Below are 22,134 nucleotides of genomic sequence, written 5' to 3' on the forward strand. Positions count from 1 at the left end.
ATACATAAATTGTAACTTTTTTACAAAACTCTAACATTTCACTATGGTAGAAATGTATTTTTTTGAGATCAAATTCTCTCTAATAAAATAACCCAGATGGTAAATATTGTTGGTTGTGTCAATATGCATTTGATATTGTATTGGAGGAAGTTGATATTTATGTAGATATTTGTTGTTTTCTCCAAAATCAGAAGAGATGTATCTTGGCAACATCTCTTTTATTGTTACTATGTTATAAGATTCTTGAAATACTCAAGAAAAATAATGCTATAAATGTAGTAATATGTTACCATTGCTTGTTGTTTTTCCAAGTCTAGCAGATTTGCTTAAAGTAGGTTAAGAAGTGATCTAACATTGTTTATTGTTTATTGTTTTTCACATTGTGTCTAACATTTTTTTCTAGAGTAGGTTAAGTGATCTAACTACATAAAATTATTTCCTTAAACTTGGTCCATGTTAGATGACCTTATCTTTACATGAGACATTTTGAAGACTTTAATTTTCCAAATATATATGTTGCTGTTAGGCTTTACCTGCAACCATGACCTTACTTTGTAAACATTATTAATGGATTACTAGGTAGGTTCAAGTGGACCTAGTCAACAATCATTTATTATATTCCTTGGTGTTTAAGGCTAACCTAGTCATCATAGTGGACCCATAACATCTCTTGGGGAATTTTTCTTTCCTCCCATTAAAACCTTGTAGGGAAACCCAAGGGATGCATCTATAGTAAATCTATAGGTGTAGACTAGTGCACATCACCCAAGGGGGTTCATACTATAGGCATTTGATGGCACAAACTAGCAAAATTCCAAAGTGATTCATTATTTTAGTTTGCATGCACCATATCTATTATTATGCTCTCTTCATTGTTGGATCTATCGTTCAGGGGATTTCTTTAAGGCACGCTTGTTGGTTTCTTTCCATTACACATTGCTTTTGATTTATCTTTTTCGCTGGTGTTGATCTATCTTCTCTTTTTGTTGATTTAGAGTTGTTGGTGGTTTTCATTCCATCATTTTTTGTCTTGTGAATATTAGAAGTTCCTAGCCACACAATATATTTTCACTTGCTTTGTGCACAAAACTCATGATTACCTTGAAAGTATATTCATCCACGTTTACACCATAAATTTTGCATTTTTATGATTAATTTTACCACCTAGTGCATTTTGATAATGAATTAAGTTTTCTTTAAGCCTTCTCACCATTATAATTGAGGCTTATCCAAATAATAAGGTATCATCTGAAATTTTGAAAAGAAAATAGGTTGGAGAACCTATTGGGTCACTATTAAGGGAAGGGAATTCTAATTAAAGTGGCCCTAAGAATAAAAACACTTACTTTTTAATTCCTTGCTCTTATCCATAAGAACCTAGACATTTTCCGCTAATGTTATCCCCCTCTCCCTAGGAGTTGGGCTCTAGCCACTAAAATTTGGTCTCTCTTTCTTCTTTTGCCAATGGATGGTGTAAGCAATTGCATTTTTAATTTTCAATAGTTTTCCTTCAGTGTGTTTTTTATTCTCACCAAAAGCTTAGGTATTTATTTTGATTCTTTCTTTAATGCTAATTTAAGTGTATTTATTTCTATGCTAGACAAAACTTTTGGATCCATAATGACCAAGGTGGTAAGTGTAAGAAGATGTGGTGAGGTCATTGAATTAGGGTTCTCGATCCAAATTATGTCAAAGAGAGAGAACCATAATTGTTAAATGATGAAATTTCCAAGGAGATAGTCTTGAAGATTGAAGATGGCTGAAGATATGATGCCCATTTAACTTTTGTTTCTTGGGCTTAATGTCCATGGTGACAAATTTTAAGTGATGAAATTTCCAAGGGGATAGCCTACGATCAAAGGTGGATGTAAGATATCATGGCCATTAAACTTTTCTTTCTCGGGATTGATGTCCATGGAAACAAATTTTACAATTTCTTTGCGATGGGATCTTGGGATCTTTTTCCTTTATACGGTCTAGAACTAGATTAAAATTGTGAAAACAGAGGAGAGAGTAGGAAATGTTTTTTTTTTTTTTCATGATGAGAGGAATCGACAATTGGATGGGTTTCATAATTGCGTGATACAATCGATTTTGACTGCTACCACTATAAATAGTAGGTGCCTACGTATACCCCATTCGCAGATATGGGTAAGTCAAGGGGATTTGAACCTTGAATCACTTGATACATAACACCATTTTCACGGTGTTTGCCAATTGAGCAAGAAAAACATTTGGAAAGACATTGAGAAGAAACTTAACATTTATTTTTTTCCAAAGGTTTATTAGGAAACTATATATTAAAAACATGGAAAGTTTGGTTAGAAGAGATTGCTTTGCAATAAAAAATTATTTATTAGTCTCCCATCACTTTACTTCATAATTTTGTGATGGATTGGTCCAAAAGAATTACAAGTCTTCCAAATAATTTCTCTACCTCCATTATGTATTAAACATGTTTCACATCATATTTTGTAATGTAAGAGATGATTCAATTTCTATTTTTGTTTCTTGAAAAAAAAATCTACAATTTACTAATAAAAATGTTGAATAATTTTTAAGAAAAAATTCAAACATATAAATATATAAGAAGAAAATTTTTTTACACAAAATAAAAAACTACATTTAAACATATTTTACCATTCTGTTAGGCAACTTTTATATATTCATTCTATTTATGATTATTTATTCAAATTTTAATGTATTAATGGAATGGTATGTTTTAATTATATTTTTTTTAGGTATTTATAATAATTAATTGTAGCTGTAATATATTAGTTTTAGTGTGGATGGTTGAGAGATAATTACTATTTCTTCTTATTTAAATTTAAATTAAATAATTTAAATTAAATTATTATGTTGTTAGGTTAAATAGTTTCTTTAGATATGAATTATATGGATTATCTATGGATTATCTTTCTTATTATTTTCATAATTATGGTTTATAATATGTTTATTATATATATATATATAATAAATTTTGAAATTTAATTATAAAAATTTATTAAACAAAATTCAATTTCAAATTTCAAATCTCAAATTATAATTTAAATAGAAATAAGAACAAATTTTTAATATCATAATATCATGATAATAATTTTTTATTCTTCTATATCAATTAATATTAATTTTTTTTCCATTTACAAAATATATATTAAATTCATAAAATTTAATATGACTAGAAATTTATGGAAATATAATTATGTATATTTTATTGAGTTTACTTTTATTTCAATTTTCAATTTTAAAAATTATAATATTATATATATTTAAATTAGATATTAGCATATAATTTATAATAAAAAAATATTTCAAAAATCCAAATAAACGATATTTATTTTTTTATTTTATAATTTAATTATTATAAATTAATTTTTACTTCTAGCTTTATTTATATTATATTTTTATATTAAATAATTAAAAAGAAAAAATATAATTTTTTAAAATTCAAGCTATCTAAGGGGTGGTAAGAGGGGGAAGGGTTATATTTAATCTCGATGAACAAATAGAGACATAATTTTCCTAGGGCTTGGGTTACTGCCATTAACCAAGCCAAATATCTCGCTCTTTGACAAGGATTGAAAATGACAATTAAAAAAAAATCACAAAAGTCTCAATATTCATAGATTCAATAATAGTCATTCACGGGTGAGAAAAGCACAGGGATCATCAATTCTAGGTCTCTCTCATATCCTTCAAGGGATTGTTTCAATTTCCTTGCAATTCGAGAAAATTGAATTCTTTCACATGCTTAGACAGTTGAGTTCAAAGGTTGATTCATTGGCCAACCAAGACACTACTATGGAACAAGGGACTTTAGAAGTTGATCAAATGGTGGTAATTATATCACATATCCCATGATAATAAGAAGTAATTTTTTTTTAGTCAAGTAAGAGTGGAGCCTTCGGTTAACTGATAAAATATTACATATGGTACACGTCTTTACAAGTATAAAGACCATCAAAAGACAGACCCGTTGCTGGTGAACAAACAACAAGGTCAACAAAACCCAAAATCATACATCGCATCACGGAGTTACAAAGACTCAAAAGCATATGCACATAGGATTCCCAACTTGCAATATGCGATTTCCCTTTTCCATCGTTGATCTCATCCGCCAGATCAACGACTATCGCAAGATCCCATCGCACCATCAAGTGATTTCACTGCTCTCACAAGCAAAATGCAAAAACCACTGGACTTCAAAATAAATTGAAACCATGCCAATAATCTTCTCGAGTCCACTTGCCCAAGCCTAATCGCTCAATCACCACCTTCGAACTTACCTTCAATCTGACGATTTATCTTTCCTTTGATCAACAGAGCTACTCGGTGATCCAGCTCCATATATCAAAACCTATTTGATCCGACGGTCTACAATGACATCGCCTCAGACCACTTACACGACATTTAACATCCTTATGGAGCCGATAAGGATTAAACCACTTTAATCTATAAATTTTTGGGTCCGTCCTTGAGGTTAACATTCGATCCCTTTCTGGCCCGATATCCATTGGATGACGAAGGCCATTAAATCCTATGGTCTGCGGCCCTTCATCTAGCAAACGGGTTAACCAGCTCTCGACCCCCATAGTTGACTATGACGTAAGCAATGACTGTGGGATCGACGGTTAGGATTTACTGCGACATTTCAACCAAGCTCAAGGACTTCCGCTCTCTCCTACTCTCGCTAGTCTACTGATCACCGTCGATCTACCATGTTGATCCGACAGTCCAAATCGATTCTCACCATTCAACATCTGAAAATACTTAGATTGAAACTCCGTCTTTCATTTCTAAGCTCTACCATATGCGACTTAATCCTGGCCGCCCATCATGAACAAATCTCGTCCGTTGATCTTCTAGATCCAACGGTTACTGTGCATCACCACTTCACTTCTTCACTCTTCTCTTCATTTAGTTTTTACGGTTAGGAGTTATTGCGGCTCAAGGGCTTCCGCTCTCTCCTCCTTCTGCTAGTCTTCCTCTTGCTCATTGTTCATGGTTTGGAAGTGCTCCATATCTTTGGCAGCTTGACGTTGACAATCATCACGCAGTTTACCAGAGGGTATAGAATCCCAATTGTGCCAAATATAGCTTTCCTTACATAGCACTCCTTCATTCACCAGACGATTAGCTAACATATTGGCTTTTCTTCGCACATGAACGAAGTTGACAGTTCTCAGGGTTCGCAAGTGGGAATGAATATGCTGAAAGACCTGCGATAGCCTCTAATGTTTCGACACTTTTCCAGGTGTCGTTCCATTACACATTTTCTTGGCCGCATTAATGACCAATTCAGAGTTAGCTTCAATGATGGCATTGTGTAAATTTGACTCCACCAGGATTTCCAGGCATTTCTCTAAGGCCATGAGCTCCACCATGTTATTGGTGGCAGTCCCCAAATGACTGTGAAAGATATCCTTTATGCGCCCCTGCTCATCTCTTATGACACCGCCAAATCTAGCCATCCCCACATTGCCCTTAGAAGCCCCGTCTATATTGATTTTCAAAAAACCATGAGGAGGAGGCTGCCAGATATCTTTACCAGCAGTTGTTTTGCTCACACCCTTGTTAGTGCCTTGGGGAACCAGATAATGGAGACCCAACTGTAGCAGTATGCTAGCATCCTAGGGCGATGGAGGGTCCTCAGGAATTTTCCACATTAGGGCTCTTACTGTATCTTTGAGCTATCATAAAATTTGGACAATGATGTTCTAGGTCGAGCCTGTTTTTCTCTTGAAAATCCTACCATTGTTTTCTCTCCAGACATCCCAGATAATAAAGCCTGGAACCAGAGTCCAAACCTTGTTAATGGTTTCATTACCTAAGAAGTCTTTCCTCCAATTCTTCAAAGTGTTGGTGATTCTGAGTCTGTCCCTGTTAGTTTGCTTGAAGACTGAGGTCGCCCAATCCCACAAGGTTGAGGTGAAGGGGCAGAGGTTTAGTAAATGTTCCATTGTTTCCTCCTGTAAGCCACATAGATGGCATTTGGATGGGCCAAAAAAACCCCTTTTAAGAAGATTCTCCCATGTGAGAATTTTCTTTTGGTGAACCAACCACATAAACAACTTGATTTTCATCCATTGCGAGTTTTGCCAAAGGTCATTCCACACCTAATCAGGGTTTGGATAATCAAAACCTAGGGCTATGTGTTTAGCTTCTTTGAGGTTAAAGGTGCCATCAATGTTTCGGCCCCATCTCAGTTTTTCAAACGAGGATGACACCAAAATCTTCCTCTGCTCCAGGTCAAGAGCAAGGGAATCTGCCTAGGCCTTCAAAGGACTCTCTTCCTTATAACCAAGATCCTTCCACATTCTCCATTTACCATTTTCCCTTACCTGATCCCAGAAGTCACTTACCATAAGTAAACCTTTGTTGTCAGTGTCATTTTTAGAGCAGTTAGTTCTTCTCTAAACAAGTTTGGTTCCTACTTCTAGTTATCCTCCCAAAACTATGCAAGGTTCCCGGCTTGGATCTCCCATAAACTATGCTACTGGAAAATGGCTCTATTCTCCCAAGCAAGGTTCCAAATGTGGGAGCCCTTGATGAGCCCAGACATTCGGATATGATCCCTCTCCCACCAATTATTTGCATATTTCTATTTCCAAAGTTTGGCCCAAGGGGTTGTCGATTCCTTGAGCCACCTCCACCAAAATTTGTCTCCCAAAACTCTCTTGAGGGTTTCAGGGTCATGAATCCCCAAACCACCATGGGCCTTAGGTTTGCAGAGCTTTTCCCAAGCTACCAAAGCCCACTTCTTTTTCTCTTCCCCTTTGCCCCAAAGAAAATCTCGTTGAATACTCTTGATTTGTTGCATAACTCCTTTAGGAGCAGGAAGAGCTGAAAACATGAAAATGGGAATAACCTGCATGATAACCTTTGTAAGCACAAGATGCCCCGCCAAATTCAAAGACCTGCATGTCCATTTCCTGACTTTGTCCTAAAGTTTATTAGTTATCGGCTCCCACACTCCCTTGCTTAGAGGTTTCTTTGTAAGAGGCATTCCAAGGTACTTGGAAGGTAACTGATCCCTCTGAAACCCAAGAATTCTAGTGAGGTTCCTCTGAATAGAAATGTCAGTATTAAAGAGGAAAACCTTTGATTTGTCAAGGCTTACCTCTATATCAGCAGCCAAAGCAAAGTTGTTCAGGATTTTTTTTTGAAAGCTCTGGCTTCCTTGACCGTGGGAATGCACTGTAGCATTGTGTCATCCACAAATTGTTGATGAGTATAAGCATCACCATCTGGGGTAAGTTTTAGCCCCTATATTCTTCCTTCAGCATTTTCCATTTTTATCGCTCAACCTAGCCCTTCCATCATGAGAACAAAGAGGAAGGGGGAGAGCAGATCCCCTTCTCTGAGACCCCTAGAAGGCATAAAGGTTCTAGAGGGAGAGCCGTTAAGCAGAATGGAGAAGCTAGCTGTGGATACAAGGGCCATAACCCATCTTATCCAGTTGTGGTGGAAGCCATAACCTCTTAGCACTGCCCTGATGTAAGACTAGCTTAGCTTATCACAAGCTTTCGCTAGGTTATGCTGCATGATCATACCATCTTGCTTATTAATCTTAAGAGAGTGTACCACCTTGTGAGCTTGTATGATGTTGTTGAGAATCTGTCTTCCTTCCACAAATCTAGTTTGCTCCTCTGAGACGAGAGTAGGAAGAAGGGGCTTGAGTCTATTAGCGATCACTTTGGAAATAATTTTGTACACCACATTACATAAGGCTATGGGTCTGAATCTGTCTAGTGTCATAGCTTTTTCCTTCTTTGGAATCAAAGCTATGAAAGAGGCATTAAGAGCCTTCAAGACAGTTTTGGATCTTCTAGATTTCTCCACAACATCAAGGATATCTTGTTTGACTGTTTTCCAGCAAGATTTGAGGAAGTCCATATTGAAACCATCAGGGCCAAGAGCTTTCCCATTTTGCATCTCATTGATAACTTCACTGACCTCCTCTTCAGACACTGGCTTGTTAAGATTGTGATTATCTTCCCTGGTTACAAGATTAGGAATGAACTTAGTGAAATTGTTAATGGACCGATATCTGTCGACGAGAGGCTCCTCTGCTATGCTAAGGAAGTGTTGAACTAGGATAGATTCCATTTCTTTGTGAGAGACGAGCTCTTTCCCTTGAGAATATTTAAGTTTTGAAATTTTGTTATGTGATCTGTGATCCAAGGTTGATCTATGAAAAAACTTTGTGTTTCTTTCTCCTTCTCTAATCCACTGCACCCTCGATTTCTGTCTCCAGAAAATCTCCTCTTGCATGCACCGATCTTCCCATTCGTTCTGAAGAGAGTCAACCTGAATTTTCCGTTCCTCGGTAAAACCTTCTGTGATGATGATTTGATTAATCCCCTGCAGTTTTAGCTCAACTTATTTTTCGACTTTAAAAATATTACCAAACTCTTTTCTGTTCCAATCTTTAAGCCTAGATTTGATGTGTTTAAGTCTTTGCTGTAACATGAACTTTTTAGTGCCTTGAACGGGAATATGTTCCATCCACCATTTGTCAATATTGTTGGTGAAGTTAGGGTGAGAGAGCTAGCCATTTTAAAACCTAAAAGGTCTGTTCCTCGGTGTACCCATAAAAGTAGCTTCAAGCTGGACAGGCCAGTGGTCTGAGCCTCCGAAGGGAAGGATTAAAGCTAACACATCAAGGCCTGTGAGAAGGAGGTCCTCTGAGATTATGAATCTATCTAGTTTAGAGGTGACTTGAGAAGCACCTCTCCCCTTATTGTTCAAAGTAAAAGTGCCATTTACTGTTTCAGTGTCCACTAGCCCCATGCTATTCATGAAGTTCTAGAAGGCAATGGAGTCTCTGCCTAGTTTTTTGGTACTGTCTTTTTTCTTTGTAAGAGATCTGATCATATTGAAATCCCCTGCCAAAATCTAGGGCATATCAGGATATCTCTCTCTCAGCTCCTCAAGGGAGGTGAGAAGCTTAAGTTTGTCTTCTAGTTTTTGAGGACCATAGACGTTAGTGATCATGTAGATCTCCTTATCACCCAAAGGTTGAATCACCAGTGATAGATAGTTCCTAGAAGCTTCAACATCTAGGATTCCAAGTTTCTGAGGATCCCATAGTGTAAGAATCCCACCTGCTGAGTTGTCCGCTTTAACCTCTAGATACTCATACTTGATTAACCATTTGTTGTATATCTCTCTGATCTTTTCCATTGAACATTTTGTTTCCTCAATAAAAATCATATCTGGTTTTTCTTCTTTTATTCTATTGCTAAGATTTCTTTGTTTCCTTTTACTTCCTAGACCCCTAATGTTCTAGGTTGTAAGCTTCATTAAGAAAGGCTTGTAAAGGAGTAACTCATAAGATCCATCATCTTACTTGAGTTGATCATAAGTTTCCCACATTTGGTCAACAACTCATTTTGTTTTTTTCTTCCTATTTTCCTACCCGGGTTCTTGGAAGAATACATTAGTGTATCCTCCATCGTTTTCACCCCTCTATTCTCCTGGCTATCATGGTTTCTTTTGACTCCATAACGCTTCGTTTGTGATCTCCAGAGGAAGAGATGTTGAACCCTGTTGAACTCCTCTTTTGGCAGAGAGTCTACCCCTTTAGTGATTCCCTGCTCCAAAAACATTTCTAGATCTAGATTCTCCCTCTCTAGAATCTCCTGCAATTCATGGTCTTCCATTCCAGCCTCACTTGGGGTCATCTCATGGTCCCTACTAAGCTCCATAATGCTCGGCATATCATCCTTTTGTTTGTTGTTCTCTGGTATATCCTCCATATTGGCATCCCTTTCCTTCTCAGTGGGAATATTCTCCAATTCCTGGTTTGTCCCGTTGTTTCCAACTTCTTCTTCTAATATCTTGAAACTATTGTGGCTTGGTTGTCCGTCTTCATTAATTTTCTTTTGGTACCACTTGCCTCCTTTCCCTTTACCCCCCACCTTAGTAAAACCCTCGAGATCTTTGCCTGTAGTGTCTTTCGTCTTGCTCTCCAGCTTGTTCAATGGGCAGTCCCTGTATAGGTGCTCGTGTTCATGGCACTTACAGCACCTAAATGGGACATGTTCATAGTCCACTGCCTGCACCCATTCCTCGTCATACACCTCTAAAATGATTCATTCCGAAAGTGCCCTAGATAAGTCCATTTCCACACATATCCAGGCGAAGGAAGTGTATTTGCCTCTTAGAGTAGCATCTAAGATCTTTATAAAATGCCCTAGCCTGTTTTAGATAGCCTTTAGAGACTCTGGCAGCCAATAATCTAAAGGAAGGGAGTAGAGTCTTATCCATACCGGTACCAATGTGAAAGTTTCTCGTTCCGGGACAAAGTTCATCTCCCATGGTCGCATGTAAAGGCCTCTAGAAGCGTAAAAATAGGGTCCTCCCTCGAACACTTTTTCTTTATCCTCTAAGCTTGTGAACACCACCGTGAAGAAGCCCTTAGACCCAAGGTGAAGGGTGATTTCCCCCTTCGGTTTCTAGTGGTTCCTTATCCATGCTTGCAGAGCCTTCTCCGTCGGCCAAATCCCCATAAATTTGCAGATAAGTGCATATTCTGCCATGTGATCTCTGTGCACTTGTAGCGTTGGGTCACATAAAATGACCCAAGGAATAGTGGTCGACTTGGGTTTACAGGCCCCTGTTTTACTCATAGGAGAAACTTTTTGACTGCTAACCTTTTTCCTCTTCTCCTTACTAGCTTCCTCATGATTCTCTTCCTATCCATGAGGTCTGATATTTTCCAATTTTTCTGTATTCGTAGCCTCTGTTGCCACCTCTGTTGGTTTCTTGAAGCTATGTGATCCAGTTCCCTTGCTTCTGTCCACAACCACTTGACTGTAGGAGGGAGTTGAACTCCCTCCTCCGTGCCCCGCCATGGTGACCAGTGACAAAACCCTAATGCAAAACCCTAGTTCATATCTAGTTCATTTTGAGGAATTCTTCCATTGCCCAGAAAAGCATTGCAAACCAAGTCTCATAATAAGAAGTATTATTGATGTATTAAGTTTTAATAAATTTAATACACCCATAGAGTAGACATATGGCTCTATGGGTGTACACTCGGAAGTAGGTTGGGCGATTACACCTTGTATTTTTACTTCGGTCAATAATTCAAGACTAAGGAAGAACTGCTAGCCATCTTTAACACCAAAGCCTTTGTCATATAATGATGGAGTACCACCCTCTCTGCCCAAATCCCATCTGGCAATCGCTCTTGAATGCATGCAGGCCCAAGTGGCATTCAAGTTTAAATTCTCAAGGCAGAATGAAGATATCTCAGGCATGGGGAGCCTCAAATTTGCAACTGAATACTCCTCCACACTCTGAACTTAATTTTGCCCCTCCTCCATATTAGTTGGACATCATTCCAAGGAATGCTATGTGATCTCAGTATGGATTCAGAGGCTTTGGAATTCAATGGACCAGGGTGGTGACACAAAGGGAGAATAGGGTATAAATGGAGAAATAGGGCTTTCATTTGATCCTATTCTGAGATGTGTAATTACATTAATGAGAAAAAGTGGTTGTTATCTCTTGTTAATAGTCGTGCGACACTGCAAAGTTTGGTAATGGCTGCACAATGGGAGTCAAATCGCGACCGTGAATCGACAAACTTAAACTACCTCTTGGAATCCCTTGACAAGAATTTGAAAATACTAAGCCATCAGAGCGATGTGGAGGAAATTGAATGAACGATTCCAACTATTGATGGACACCAAGCTTGAATTATTGTAGGGTAAGGTGGATAAAATCTAGTTTGAGATGCACACAGAGGTAGCAATAATGAATCTTAGGATTGTAGAGATAGAAAAATTCTCCAGTAGTGGTGCCACATCTGGCTTCGAAGCAATCAAGATTAGCGAGTATCAACAACAAAAAAGGACCAGGAGAGCTTGAATGGAACAACAGGCTAAGGGTGGCAACACAATTGTGTGGACAAACTAGTGTGAAAGGCTACTCTTTGTTAGTTACTCAGTGTATTTTGAAGTCTTTTAATGAATTATAGATATATACTGTTGTTAGGAGTTTTTGTAAATCCTATAGTAGGTTGTTGCTTAGAAATGTTGGAAAATCATGTCATAAGAAAAAACAATCTATCTTCTATGCTTCTAAATGTAGTATAGTTCTAGATAACGAAGAATTTTGTAAAGGTTTTGACCTAAACTCCATAATTTTATTATAATGTCAAACTCCTAAATGTTTCCTTAAAAAAGAATTAAGATATCTAATATTAAATTAAATTTATATTATAAATGTACTTATAATGAGTATTTTAAAAGTCTCTTTTATAATTGAATATTTGATTTTTAATTTTGAAAATATTTATTTTTATTTAGTTTTAATAAAAAATATAAATTTTAAAAACTTATTTTACTTTTATTATTAAAAAAAAAATTAATTAATTATATATATATATATATATATATATATATATAATTTAATTTAAAATAGAATTATAAAACTATGGTGTTCTTATTTATTAGGTGGATGAAAATGTGACTATAAAAAGTACATTTCCATGGGAGAACCTACTTTATTTGGTGCAATTGGTGCAATTAAATAACTTCCCACATATAAGGAAATGAAATAATATTTTAGTGATGCAATTAAATAACTTCTAGCATATAGAGAAACGCAATTATATTTTAGGGTACATAGTATTAATTTTTCAATTACTTAGTATTATTTTAAAGTATAAATAAAAAGTTAATGTTAGTTTTATAATTTTTTTTTAAATATATATATTTTGTGGTTTATTGTATCGAATATCAATACTAACTAACCCATGTTTATGTGAGTCGGTTATTTTTCTTGTAGAAATTATTCTCAATGATAAAGAATGTCAATCTTGGTGGGAGTGGAAACCGGTTGGGGAAGATAATAGCGACTCCTCCCTATCACTCGAGCTACACCCATTTGAAAACTTGATATGCATGAATGATAAGAGAACACAATTTTTCTAAATGCATAACTCATGTTATTCATGAGGTGTAGATTAGTTGGCCTGTGTGGGGCTAGGCCAAATTAGGTCTCAAGTTTAAAACTCATGGGGAGGGGTTCAGGGTGAGAACCACCTATGGGGGAGATAAAAATGTATGGTTCTTCCATTCAACTTTTAAGACCATATGTGAAAAATCTCCTCAATGTTTCTAGATGCATAACTTATGTTACCCATGAGGCATAAACTAGTTGGTTTGTGGGTTTAGTCCTCATTAGGTCTTAGGTTCAAACCTCATGGAAAGGGGTTGACTCATGTTACCCATGAGGTTTAGAATAGTTGGTTTGTGTGGGGTTTAGTGCCCATGGGGTCTTAGGTTCAAACCTCATGGAGAGGTGTTGAGGGTGGGAGACACCTATGGGGGAAATAAAAAGTATCGTTCTTCCAGTCAACATTTGAACTGAGTGTCACTAATGGGCCAACCCTATGTCAAGAAGCCTCAATGTTTCTAGCTGCATACCTCATGTTACCCATGAGGTGTTAGGTTCAAATCTCATTGGGAGGGGAGGTTTGAGGGTCGAAGCCACTTATGGGGGAAATAAATAATATCGTTCTTTCATTCAAACATTTGAACTAACTAGTTTCAACCCTATGTCAAGGAGCCTCAATGTTTCTAGATGCATACCTCATGTTACCCAGGAGATGTCAAGTTTAAATTTCATGAGGAGGGGAGGGTTGAGGGTAGGAGCCACCTATGGGGGAAATAAATAATATCATTCTTCCATTCAAACATTTGAACTAACTACTATCAATAACTATTCGAAACCATCATGCGTGTGTGTTTTCTATGTTTTCTAATTTCCATATTAAGTTGGCAAACTCATTTCGGATGTTTAAATTTATGTCTTGTTGTGAATGTGAATCTCATGAATATACACTACAAATAATGGAAAAGACAACTAAAAAATTGAAGTCTTTGCATTATATCACAATATCAATTCTAAATAACATACAATTCCAAAGAATTTCATGTGAGACATTAAATAAGATCCTATTCATAGCATTCTAGGTAAGAAATTAATTTTTTCAAACTTGAAATGAGTAAAATATACAAGGTATCATCTATTGAAAATGAACTTGAATAGAAAATTATTTAGATAAGACTTACAAATTAGTGTAATAACCTACATCTTTGCTATTTGGTTTCTTTTCCACATAGAATAGTAACACTTATGCATACTATAATTAAAATAATTCTCCACCTAAGTAAAAGATGGATAAAAAAAACCTTTAACATAAAATAATTTTCACATAGGGATGGCTGGGATGGCTCACCTTAGTACCTACACATATGCCAAAACCATCATTAAACACACCTTTCTTCTTTAATAATGCATCAAAAATTTAATCAATATAAAACATACCACATAATAATATATTACTAAGTTCTAAGCTTTATTAGTCCCTGCCATCTGGCATTCGGCAGGGACTATAGTAATCGAACATTAGTTCTTAGTTCTTAGTTCTTAGCCCGGTGTTATTCGCTGTTTATCATAAAGTTTGCAAATGCCCTGTGCGATGATGTGCCGAGATAACCTAAGTTTCATTTCCACCTGACGCTTCGCCATCTTATTTGGCCTCTTCCCGAGGCGGAAGAGGCTCGATCATAGCTTAAATTTCCTTTATGCCCAGTGCATTATCCCTAACCGTCAACGGTCTGGTTTTAATGTTAACATTAATTCCATTAATTCGTATTATCTGCAGGGGTATGCTAAGGTTTCGTAAGGTTTGGTGTTAAGCTGCAGGTGTCCGTGGATGCCGGCAGGTGTCATGAACCTGCTCTGCCTCTGTACCGGCTCGTTACGCTCTGCACCGACTCATTATATATCAGCTTCGCAACCCAAGTATTCATTCATCAACCAACAACAGCAGCTGAGAACCATGGAACGCTTGTGAGCTATTAATTTTTAGACATACCAGGTAATGCTTTCTCTCATTTTCATTCTCACTTGTTTTAGACATCTTCTGTATGGATGCTTTTGTATCAGATGACAAGCTGCACATGAATCAGTAGTAAATTTATGAATCAACAGTAAATTTATATCTTACCTTTGTTGCAGGCTCTTTTTTGCAGGCTTCTTTTCGCAGAGGCATTCTCTTCCTATCTTTTTTGCAGGCTCTTTTTGCAGGCTCCTTTTTGCAGGCTTCTTTTCGCAGGTAATACCTAGAAAAGCCTTTTTGCAGGCTTCTTTTCGCAGGTAATACCTGTCCTTTTCCAGCTTCTGTCCTTTTCCTTTTTTCTCATAGTGGTCAGCAAACCAAAATCAAAGCTTCTAATTCAATCTTACATTGTTCCAGCAACTCTGGTGTTGATGTGAGTTTTCTTGTCATCGAATAGCCTAGCCAACCCAATCTACGATCTTAGGGTTCAGAGAGTCATCCATCAGAATGTTACTGGCTTTGAATGAGCAGAAAATGAAAATTTTCAATTCAGAGTATCTGATGCACTTACCTAATAAAGCTTGATCGAGACTCTTGTTCTCCAAGTACTCAAAGACCAAGAGCGTCACTGCCACCATTTCACCATAGGCAGATAGGCCTGGGACCAGAGAGATGCTGCCCGGCCCACCCACGAAGCTTCCTGTCTCTTTCTTGTGCCCACTCTTTCTTCTGCCCGCACCCTGCACCATCGTATGCTGGAGAGAGAGAGTTTCATTCTTTCTCTACATCCACTACGTTGCTACGTTGCCTGAGCGAGAGGTTGCCTGAGCAACGATAGAGCCACTAGCCGAGAGTAGGTAGGATCGCGTACCCAGTACGATCAGTCCGCCAAGTATGCCAAGTATGCCAAGTATGGCACCCGCACAGTCCGACAGAAAGAAGAGAGGAGAGAAACACCCGTTCATTCATACACAAATCTGCTTAGATTGCTCTGCATATTGTATACTGGTAAAAGCACAAAACGCGCACCAATTCAGCTATAAAAGCAGAAAAGCACAAAACTGCTTGGATTCCTCTGACTTTTGTATACCGCCCATTTAAGCTACAAAAGCACAAAAGCACAAAACCGCTTGTATTCCTGTGAATTTTGTATACCGCCTAATCTTTTGTAGAAGCCTTGAGCTGCGATTCAATGACGGTGGATTTGAAGATGAAACAGGTCTTTTTAAAGGATTCAGTATATACTGCAATGGCATGAACAAGATGAATTAGAGGGAGATAAGAATTGATAACTTCAGCAATCAGTTTTGTGCATTCGGTTACATTCTCATTGCCAATAAAGCTTATCCGTTACAGAGTTTCATATCAGAACTGGACATGAAAAGAATAGACAAATCCATGTAAATCCTACTGGTTTCGCGATTCAAGGGAACTCAAAGATCTTTCAACACCTGAATCTAAGCAATGGAGGAACGTGAAAAATACTAAAACAAAAGATGCAAAATCAAAATGCAGTTTAGTGACAGAAGTCATACTTCTCCTTGATCTCCTTTGTAAGGAAGGTAAATTCTTAGTAGGCACTGGAGCTGGAAGACTTGTTTCTTTGTAAATTTTCTGATGGCGATCGGTAGACTTAGGAGAAACACCAGAATTGTGGTTGAAGCTCCACTCTCGGCAGCTTGCACATACATCTGTTTCATGAAACAGTAATGAGCTACAAATATAAAATAAGACTTCCAAGAGCCAAACTACATGGTCGTTACCTGAACAAATACCATCATCAGAAGACATATGAGAAAGAGTTTGCTTGCAGAAGCCATGGGAGCTGCTGACACATGAATACAAGAAAAGAGAAGCCTTCGTTCTCTGCATGGGCACTGTGCCTCTCCTTCCAACACCTGTCGTTGGAAACACTTAGTTAAGAGAAGCCTTCGTTCTTTGCATGGGCACTGTGCCTCTCCTTCCAACACCTGTCGTTGGAAACACTCAGTTTTAATCATATCTTGCAAACGCGTTTCGTGGAGTTCTTCGACGGTTGGAATCGTATGCAACGCTCTGAGTTCTTTAAGATATTATTATTGGGTTATTGTAACATATAATTGATTTTTTGTGATTAATTTCACGTTCATTAACTTAACATGGAGATTGACATGTAAACAATCAAATTACTAAACGAATAAATCAACAGAAGTATTTATATCATGTGACAAAGAAGTATATGCCCATGATAGTCATAGCGTACATACATCTGTTTCATGAAACAGGCGTTTCGTGGAGTTCTTCAACGGTTGGAATCGTATGCAACGCTCTGAGTTCTTTAAGATATTATTATTGGGTTATTGTAACATATAATTGATTTTTTGGCATTGAAGATTCTGTGTCTAGCTCTCAAACTCAAAAAGAGAGGCTGCAATTTTAAAAAAAGCAGTGACTAATATTGCAAGCAATTGCAGGAGTATCGCTCATGCTGAACGACAACCTGCATGTATACCAAATGGTGTATGCTTCTGAGCTGAGATTTGTCAGCCTGTGAAGGATTTCGTGGCACTGAACTCTGTAGTTACCCCTTTGAAGAAGAGAGGCTTGATACCCGCATACGACGCTTTGAGTCTTGTCTGAAAATCCGAAGGCACGTCAACATAAAGCTGCAAAGATACGACTCACAACAAAGCCTCATATAATAATACATTTAGATGGCAGAAGCATTTCATTCTTGTGAAGACGATGAGAAAATATGGTTCAGCCTCGACGCAGATTTTAAGCTTCTTGGTTTACAACATTGTGATACAAAATCTCATTGAAGGTGAGAAAATAATCTTGTATGGAATCCTGTATTTCCCTTGAAGGAGACGGAAGAAGATTCGTGGGCACGTCAACATAAAGCTGCAAAGATACTACTCACAACGAAGCCTTATATAATAATACATTTAGATGGCAGAAGCATTTCATTCTTGTGAAGACGATGAGAAAATATGGTTTAGCCTCGACGCAGATTTTAAGCTTCCTGATTTACAACATTGTGATACAAAATCTCATTGAAGGTGAGAAAATAATCTTGTATGGAATCCTGTATTTCCCTTGAAGGAGACGGAAGAAGATTCGTGAGCCTAGCCATTTCATGGTTAAGCAAGAGGTAACTCATGATTTGATAAGCAGATGCAGAAGCATCTTGAGACGCCTTGGGAATCTCCATGGCTCGGATTGATTTCGCTGCTCCTCTCGGCCTTAATTCCATTGGTAAAGTCCCAGTCCCAGTCCCTGTCCCTGTCCCTATGGGGGTGTTTTAGTGTCGTTCATCTCATTAACTACCAGGCATCACACTGTTACCGTGTTAAGATTAGACCAAATCTGCTTCAAGCTCGACAGCTGCTGTCTGTTGCTTCAGTCAGTTTATCCTTTTAGTCAAACCTTGAGCTTGAAGATTACATTAGCTTTGGAAGTATGCCCGCTTCCTGTAATCATCATGGTTACTCATGTGTTATACTTGTTCACGTGTATTGGTTATGTATAAATCCCATTACTATGACCATATATGATATCAATATAAGTTGCTTGTTTCAACTGCTTTCACAGCTTCTCTTAAAACCAATGGCAACGCAACTCGCATCATCAATGAGTGACCAGTGTGACTCCTCTGTTTATACTTCTTTGCTAAGCCCTTGCAGATGGTAAACGCGTCCATGCCCACATGGCTCAGACGGGATTTCAGGCAGACATCTCTATAGAAAACACGTTGCTCAACATGTCCTTGATTAAGCATGCAGATCTCATGTGCCTGGGAGTCAGTAGACCTTAAATGTTAACTTGATGCAGGGACTCGCAGCCTCGCAGCTGCCCTTGTTATATTTATTAGAAGAGATTGTGATTTCATAGATATGCAAAACCGACTATATATCAAATCTAGCAAAAATTGATTTATTCATAAACATGCAAAATGGATAATCTATCAAAAATATTCATCAAAATAAGGATTTATTTTCAATAAAAACATAAAATAATCTTTTATAAAAAGAATAAAATAAAATATATTTTATTTCTATGTAAAAATAGAAAATAATCAATAAAAAAACTTAATGCAAAAATTGATTTCTAAAAGCTTTCAATAATATGATTAACAAACATTTATAATTTTCCATTTTAAAACTGGTTGGCAACAACTCCTGAAAGTTAAATAATAATATATTTATTTGGAAAAAAAATAATTTTAGAAATTAACGAAAACTTTTTCTCTTCAAATAAATTTATTAATACTTATAAAAAAAAATAATTCTAAAAATTTGCAACATGATTATTTTATTAAAAATTTCATCATTTTTTTTTATGAATTAACTATTTTACAACAATTATATATATTTTTGAATAATACAAATTTAGAATACGAGATTTGTTTTTATAAAATTTAGTCGTAAAAATAAATTAGGTTAAAATTTACTAGCTCCTTATGTGTACCCAGTTGTTTTCATTTTTTTTTTTAATTGAGTACCAATACACTTATCAAAAATATTATGCATACATATAATCTCCATACTACAGAGTGATGCAAGATTTGTATTGTCTACAGAGGGCTTTATATGCGGCAAAAATATAAAACTAAAAAAAAAAACAAAAAGAAGTGCAGAAAGTTGACCCTATATGAGACTACATAAACAGTGGCCCGAGTGCTCAAATATTCAACAATATGATGGCATTGAAAACAAAGAAACTATGGGAGTTGTATGGAGCTAGCCTGAATAACTTTGTTATCTTCCAAGCACTGGAAGTGCATGTAACCTGCAACCTCGGTAAGACCCTTTTTGGACAAAGTATTTGCTATAGTGTTTAATTCCTTGTAAAATATGGTGAAAGGTGATGCAATCAAAACAAGATTTTAGAGTTTGAATGTGATTGAACCATCCATCAAGAAGTGGGGGAGAAAGAGTAATTTTCCCTAGCATGTTGTCAATGAGGGATTTGGAATCCCCGTATACATAAATGGTATTCAAATTAAACTTCTTGGATAACCAAAGGAGGCCCCATAGTGCCAAGATTTCAACCCTCGTGTTAGTGCCAGTGCCACCATGCCAATGTATCTTGTATTATTTTCTGTCACAGATCCTAAGGCAGGCACCACAATCACATATTTTGGTCTATGTTGCACCATCAAAGTACCCGGATGGAAACTGGATGCATGGTTGTATAAGACAAACACTTAAATCTCTGTCATTATGCAATAAAATTTTTTGCGTATCCATCCAAGTGCCAATGTGGGAGAAGATTCTATGGATGTTAATCAGGGTGCCTTCAAAAAAATATTTGTTCCTGGCGTGCCATATTTCCAAGAAAATATATAGAGGAATAGTCTGTAGTATGCCACCCAATTCCAACCATCAGCACAAACATTGTTCAACAGAGAGGTGAGTACTAAAAGGAATATTAAAATTCTGGGAAATCCAGAGCCATACCTATGTTGTAAATGAGTAATCCAGGAGAAGATGTTGATTATTTTTCAAATAAGAATGACACAGTGGGCACCATCCAGGTCCATGAAGAGGGCCTCTTATGCAGATTCTCCCAAGTCAGTGTTTTATCTTTCCTAACCAACCAGGTGAACAATATGATCTTAACAGGAACCTTCAGTTTCCATATTTTCTATAACCAACAATTATTATCTAGAGAGTTTTTTGTGGTTAGAATATACTTGTACATCTCCTCCACTACCACAGACCCCTGATGAAGAACCTCGAACCAAGTGATGAAATCGCCTCCCTTTGAGAGACACAAATATGCTATTCTAAGTTCCAAGATGTAATTATTCCGGACCTCGGCATAGTGTCCAACCAACCCAATCTCAATAGCCCTCTTCCAAACAAGAAACAAGCCCTGCCACCGTTGAATGACCTGTGCCAGATAGAAAAGTCCTCTAGTATGCAAAGGGTCGATAATCTCCATCGAGAGGTCAATCTAATTTAGAACACCCAATATGTTTTCAAAACCAATGAGAATGCAATTCCCATTGCCGAAAGACCACCAGAGACATAAGAGGAACCAATTTTTAACTTTGTGAAAGCTCGACCATATAAATGAACCTGATTTTTTCACAATCGTGCCATCTCTAATCCACTCAGTTACGCTCTGGTTTTTTTGGTATTTTTCATGAATGATGTACTTCCATGTCCCATCTCGATTTAGTGCCTGACACATGGATTTAATCAACAATGCCCATCCAATGTTTTCATCTCCAATATCCCCCATCCTCTATTTTTCTTCGGGATCATGATATTATTCCATCTTGTTAAATGGAATTTCTTTTCTATTCCAGTTCTATCCCAAATAAAGCATGTCATTATACTTCGCATCTTATAAATAATAAAGGAGGGAAGTATATATAGGTGAGCCCAATATACTGCAATCTGCTGTAATATTGCTTGTGTAAGGGTGTATGTACTGCCCAAAGTAAGCCATATGTTAGACCAACCGAACAATCTATGTCAAAATGTTTCTAGTAGCCATAACCAATCAATTGACCTGTAATTGTTGGGTTTGAGCTGGAAACCCAAATATGTAAATCCCTCGCAAAGGGACTTAGTTTCAACACCAACTAAATCTACAACTAATGAAATCACCTCCTGATCTCCTCCAGAGAATAAAATTAATGTTTTGCCTCCATTTATCCTCAACCCTGATGCCTGGCCAAATATCATAAATATAAAATGCATAGTCAACTAGTGAGATCTGTATAACAACCCAAATGTGAGGATATTATCAACAAAAAAATTGTGAGATATATCAAAATTTCTACCCAACTTAATGCCACAGAATAGTCCAGAATATCTTACCTCCTTGATTTTGAGGCTGAGCCCGTCCATTACTAATATGAAGAGTAAAGGAGAGAGCAAGCAACCATGTTGCAATCCCCTCTTGGCTTAAAAAAAACAGAATGGAAATCCATTTATCAAGACATTAAAAGTAGTAGAGGTAACACATCCTGTAATCCATTCGACATTATACGTTGTCAAGCCAATCTTTGTTAGAATGACTCACAAAAAATCCCAATCCACAAAATCATATGCCTTCTATAAGTCTACCTTCATCACCAGTGCCTCCATTTTCTTTGCGTGGATATAATGTATACACTCTTTTGTAGTATCCACAATGTCATGAATCAAATGATTAGGCAAGAAACCATATTGTTCCGGAGAGAGATGGGAGAGAGTACATTTCAGGGATTCAAAAATAATTTTAGAGATGAGCTTGTATGTAATATTGCAAAGTGAGATAGGTCAGAAATCTGC

The sequence above is a fragment of the Pinus tabuliformis genome, chromosome 3_1 (assembly GCF_031772625.1).
Source record: "Pinus tabuliformis cultivar Carrire ecotype Pingquan chromosome 3_1, CPIR1, whole genome shotgun sequence".
Taxonomy (NCBI): domain Eukaryota; kingdom Viridiplantae; phylum Streptophyta; class Pinopsida; order Pinales; family Pinaceae; genus Pinus; species Pinus tabuliformis.